This window comes from Lepidochelys olivacea, assembly GCF_965140295.1.
Source record: "Lepidochelys olivacea isolate rLepOli2 genome assembly, chromosome: 13".
Taxonomy (NCBI): Eukaryota; Metazoa; Chordata; order Testudines; family Cheloniidae; genus Lepidochelys; species Lepidochelys olivacea.
The window spans coordinates 29854353-29860352 of NC_140423.1; positions in this window are offsets into that span (position 1 = coordinate 29854353).

Here is a 6000-nt window from a genome sequence, read left to right on the forward strand (position 1 = left end):
GCTGATTTGAGTTTCATCAGCAAAGACCTGGGGACAAACTAATATGGGACAGTGCTTGGCAGAGCCGCCAGGCTGTGGCTGGGATGGCCCTAGCAGGGCATGTGTTACCTGTGCTCAGAGCAGCACTGCGTCTTGTCCCAGCCAGCCCTGGTGGAGAATCTCCACCCACCTGCTCATCTGAGCTGCAAAGTTCTCCCCAGCCAATGACGCATTGGACTGAGCTGGTTACGGCAGGTCAGTTTCACAGCCAGTGGTACACAAGGGAGCAATGTGGCCAGCATCACATCCGCCTGCCTTTGGCTGCCCCAACCAAAGGATTGGCTACCCATGTTGCAGCTGGCTGTCCCCCATTTAACCCGCCCCCCGGCTATTCTGCTGCCCAGATTGCTGCTGGGGGGACACTGAGTGTCCTTTGCCCCAGCCCACAAATCCTGCCTAGCACCAGGCCAGGCACTCCCTTCCCACTGGACCCTAGCTCTTTGGCCAGGATCTTGGAGTGAAAGTTAGTGCTAGACTGGGAGCCCTGGAGCTTGAAGGCCTCTCTCCATCCCCAGGACAGGCCTGGCAAGGACAGCACCAGGGCAAGCTTCCCCGCCCACTGCCTCCCAGCGTTCTGCAGCATTGCTGTCCCCAGACAGTCAGGTAGCCTGAGGCAGGCCCGCCAACATCATGAGACTGATTTAAAAATCAAGAGGATCAATTTCAGCTCTGCCTTCTTTGCAATCCACCACATTTGCTGGATATTTCTGCTGAACTGATCCGTAGTGAAATAGCTAACAATACTGACATTTATGGGTCATCGTTAGACATCCTAATGAAGACACCAGTGAGATGAATGGGGTTGTTCACACCTCACAAAGGTATTTTTTCAGGCTCTCAGCAGACTCAGGCAGACAGGTCGTATTTGAAAAATTTATTTCACACCCAGGGGGTGTTGGAAAAAATGAAAAATTAAACCCTGCAGATACCACGGTGCCCCAAGGGGCTTTTATGGCAGCCAGCAGGCTGCAGGCCAGGCAGCATCACTCTCGGGAACAGCGCATTTGTTAGAGGTGCTGCTTTGCTCTGACACAACGTTAAGAAGACGATGAGAAGACAGAGATTTTAAAGAGATTTTTAATGGTTCTTTTAACAGATTTATTTTAGATTTTTCTTTTCTACAATAATTCAGTGTAAAAAGTCCCAGTTCCATATACAACAGTTTGAACATTTGAAATAAGAAATCCAGCTCAGGGAGACTGTGTGACGCGTAGAATCAGCTCATTTTCTAACAACACAGGTAGAGAAACCCCCATAGAAACTAACCAGAAGGAGAACATTTCAACTGGAATGCTTTACAAATGGCAAAGAAAGCCCCTGGCCACAGCCCCGCAGCCCCCAAGTAAATATTTACAGAGGGATCATCTCTTTGGACACATCCCCATGGCAGGAAAAAGGGACCAGACAGCTGTGGCTGCCACAGGCTCGCTGAGAAGGGAGAAGGGGCAGCTCCCTAGGAATCTCGTAATGGTTACAAATGGGGTTTCTCTTCTCCTCAGTGGATCCAGCGCTGGAGCTGTCCTCATAAATTTGCTGTCAAACAACCCTTCTGTCCCCACATAGGAAACATTTAGCAGCCCCCGGGTATGAGGGATGAAACAGCCCCAGGGCAAGAGGCAGTTTCCCCTAGGAAAGGGGTTTTGCCTCCCTCCAGGTGTGCCTGCCTGCAGGTGATGAGCCAGGCTCTGTGTGCACAAAGATGTGCTTGGCACAGGCCTGGCTTCCTGGGATGGCCTCAGGCGGCATTTGCTCAGTGTGGGTTTCCTAGGAAGAAAAGGAAGCATATCCTTCCCCTACAATAAGGAGCAGCAGGCATGTGGCCTATGGCCTAGTATGAGGCATGGCAAAGCCCACTGTAATGCGATGGGTAGGGAATGTCTCGTCCCCATTGTGTTCCCAGTTCTGACTATGATGCAGCTCACAAAGAATACTGAAACTGGTGTGAACACCCATGTTCCAGGGGCTCGATCTGAATGAAAATGAAGTTCTTAGTAGAAGCTACATAGTTTGGGGCAGTTTCTCAGCTGAGTGCAGCAGAGCAGGGCAGCTGCCAGGAAGCTGGTTACAGCTTTCTGACCCTCTCCTGGCTCTGGCTGCAGGTTAGAGCACCCTGGGAGCTGCTCCAATGTGTGCCAGCTGGCAGTTGTCCCTAAGAAGCTGAGCACAACTGGAGTGCAAGAGATCCCACCCGCCTGCCCTTTATCCCTCCCTGTACCCAGGTAGGAGCTGCTACCTGCTAGAGACTGCCCTCATTTTGTTTACCAGCAAGAAGTGTCCCCACAGTTGGAGATATTTCTCCAGGTGAGATTTTCATGCAGACAAATTGCCGTGAGCAGAAGGCCGAGGGGGCCCCAACAAGCAAGGTTGGAGGGGGCGGATGCTGAGCTCGCGTACTGCTTTGGAAGAGTCCCCTGCCGCATTTAAAGTCATGTCCCCTTGGCAGGATGTGTCTTGCTTGCTGTGCTGTGTTGCTTTGGCTGAGGGTTGTTTTCATGGACAAAATTTCTCACTGGCCCGGAGGGACACTGGAAATGCAACATGTACCTGAGGCTAAATGAGAGTGAGAAACCCCTGCCCCCAAGACTGCTCCCTGTGAGGGGTGCAGCTCACATCCATCTCTCAGTCTGAGCTCCAGGAACTGTGGAAGGGGCTGGGGCTTGTGCTTTTGGGTGTCAGAGCATGGGGAGGCATGGCGGGCTCAGAGGCCTAGGAGAAACACTAAGGCATCAGGGGAGCACCAGAGTGGGAAGCCCTATGGGGAGGTCAGAGAATTTACCCAGCCCAATCTGGAGCATCATGGAGAAAAGGGATGTTTGGGAAGCTTGGAGGAAAAGGAATGTGGTACCAGTCTTCAAGCAAGGGGAAGGAGAGAGATCCTGACAATTACTGTGCTGGAAGGGTAATTTATAATGGAATAGCCAAGGCCAGAGTGGGAAGAAGAGGCTGAGGGGGAGATTACAGGGAGATGCTGCTGAGACTGCCGCAGGGAGAGGCAGCATGCTCACTCCCCAGGCAGGAGCAAAGGGCTTCCAGCACGCACTACAGAGCCCTTCCTCTCACTACTGCAGCACCTCAGGGGTTATTCAGCCTGCACTGGATGCAAGCTCTGGCCTAGAACTTGGGCTCTGACCTCTGAGGGGAAATGGAAGAAGAGTTAACAGAAGGGCAGAGGCAAGTAGAGAGATGGTTGGAGAGGAGGAAACAAGGGGATCAGGTGGAGAGAGGAGGATGCACAAGAGCAGGTCACAAGACTGATGGAGTTAGTTGGGGAAGCACCAAGTGGTGGGTGAGGAGGAGGGTCATGAAGTGAGACAGATGCAGGAGTGGGGTGGGGGTCCTGGAGGAGTGAGACAAGGAAATATGGAGGTGGCATGAGAAGGTGTGATGGAGAGAAATGGGGAAGTACAAAGGTGATTGAGTGAGCTGGGTAAGCATGAGGGAGTGATGGTGGAACCATGAGGGATGCTGTTGGGAAGTGGTGGTGGTGGAAGAAGAGAAAGCACAAGGGGAGAATCAGGCGGACAGATGGCCAAGGGGAAACATGGGGGTAGGTGGGAGATGAGGAAGGTTGAGGGGACAATGATGGAGGGAGTCAGAGACACCTGAAGTGGGGAACTCAGTGGGGAATGACAGCGGGTTATAAGGAAACCTGGTGGACAAGCCCAGGGGTAGCAATGGTGGGGGACCTGAGGAAGCATGGAGGTGTTGTCTTGTGAGGAGCAATTTGGGAGATGAGGAAGCACTGGGGTGGTCAGTGGAGAGTGAGGTTGGGAGATGAGGAAGCATGAGGGGGAGTAAAACAGGAGAGAGGGCAGCAGATGAGGAAGCATGGAGACAGCTGGGAGGCAAGGAAGCACAGGGGAATGAATAAAGGGGAGAGTTGGGGCAGCTGAAGAAGCATGGGGGGGATGCTGGGGGAGAGGTGGCAGCCTGGGGAGAGGTGGGAAATGAAGACGCACAGGGGAATGAATAAAGGGGAGAGATGGTGATGGATGAAGCAGCATGTGGGGGTATCATGGGAAAGATGGCAGGAGATGATAAACATGGGGCAGTCGGAGTGGAGAGACAGTGCGAAATGAGGAAGCCAGCTGGGTCAGGTGGAAGAGTTGGCAGGAAATGAAGCATGAGAGACACCATGAGGGAGAGATGGCAGGGAAAGAGGGGAAAAGGACAGTGTGGGCAGAGCTGGTGGCAGATAAGGAAGCATGAGGGGGTGCCAAAGATGATAGAAGATAATGAAACATGGGGAGGGGCTTAGTGGAGAGGGAAGATGGGAAGTGCAGGCACACTGGGGATTGTCAGTGGACAGCAATGACCATATCTGAGGAGGCACAGGGGTGTGAGTAAAAGCAGAATGATTGGAGGGGTGAAGAAGCACGAAGTAGAATCAAGCGGGAGTGATAGCAGGACATGAGGAAACACGGAGAGGGCAGGATGGAGAGATGGGGTCATGAGGAAGCATGAGGGGAAGTCAAGTGGGAATGATGCCATGAAAGGGGGATGCATGGGGGTGGTAGATAGGGAGAGGAGAGGGTGTGAAATAAGGAAGCATGGGGAGGTCAGAATGGAAAGAAAGCAGGAAATGAGGAAACACGGGGTTGGGAGGTGAGGAAGCATGAGGGGGTCAGTGGAGCGTAATGATTGTAGATGATGATATATGAAGGGGAATCAAGGGGGAGTGATGGTGGGAATCACGCAAGAGAGATGGCACTGCATGAGAAGCACGGGGGCAAGTCAGTGGGAGAGACGGTAGGAGATGAGGAAACATGGGGTGGTTGAGTGTGAGTGATGGAGTGAGATGGGGAAGCAGGAGGTAGGGGGTCAAGGTGAGGTCATATGGGGACATGGAGAATGCCAATGGGACTTGAGGAGGAGCAATGGAGAAAGATGGGGAAGCCTGAGGAGGAACTGGAGGCAATGGTGGGAGATGGGGAAGCAAGAGGAGGGAATGGGGGTGGGGGTGGTAGATAGGGAAGCAGAAGGAGGGAATGGGAGCAATGGTGGGAGATGGGGAAGCACGAGGAGGGAATGGGGGCGAAGGTGGGAGATGGAGAAGCAGGAGGAGAGAGTCAGGGCCGAGGGAGGGTGGGAGACGGGGAAGCATGAAGCAGGAATTAGGGGTATGGTGGAAGATGAAGCATGAGTGGGGATTGACAGTTAGTTAGAGAGGGGAAAATGTGAGAGGTGGGGGTTAGAGGAGCAAAGACTGGAGATGGGGAAACATGATGGAGGATTTAGTAGGTGACTTGTAGGGGGAAGGGGAAGCTCGAGGGCTTCCATGGGAATATTGCAGGGAAATGGGGAAGCCTGAGTGTTTGGGGGAGTGATGCAGGAAAATGGGTTCAGGATATGGCCTAAGGGAGCAGAGGAAATACAAAGGGGACTTAGAGGAGCAATGCAGAGAGACCGGGTGGCAGGGGTGGGTTGAGACATGATTTGGAGAGAGATGGGGAACACAGGAAGGGAGGCTGTGGGGAGCAATAGGGGGAAACAGAAATACAGGGGGTTGGCAGGGGAGAGTTACAGAGGGAGATGACAGGCATGAAGGTGGGGACTCAGGTAGTGATAAAGGGAGATGAAGCAGCATGAGACACAGTCAAGTGGGAGAGGTGGCAGAAAATGAGGAAGCACAAGGGACAGTTTGGGGGACAGATACTGGCAAATAAGGGAACATGAGGGGGAGTGAAAGGGGAGCGATGGAGGGAAATGAGGGAACACAAGGAGGCATGAAAGGGGAGCGACAGTGGGAAATGAGGGAACATGGGAGGAGTGAAAGGGGAGCGATGGTGGGAGATTAGGGAACGGGGGAGTGAAAGGGAAGCGATGATAGGAGATGAGGGAACGGGGGGAGTGAAAGGGGAGCGATGGAGGGAGATGAGGGAACATGAGAGGAGTGTAAGGAGAGTGATGGTGGGAGATGAGAGAACACGGGAGAAATGTAAGGGGAGCATGGTGGGAGAT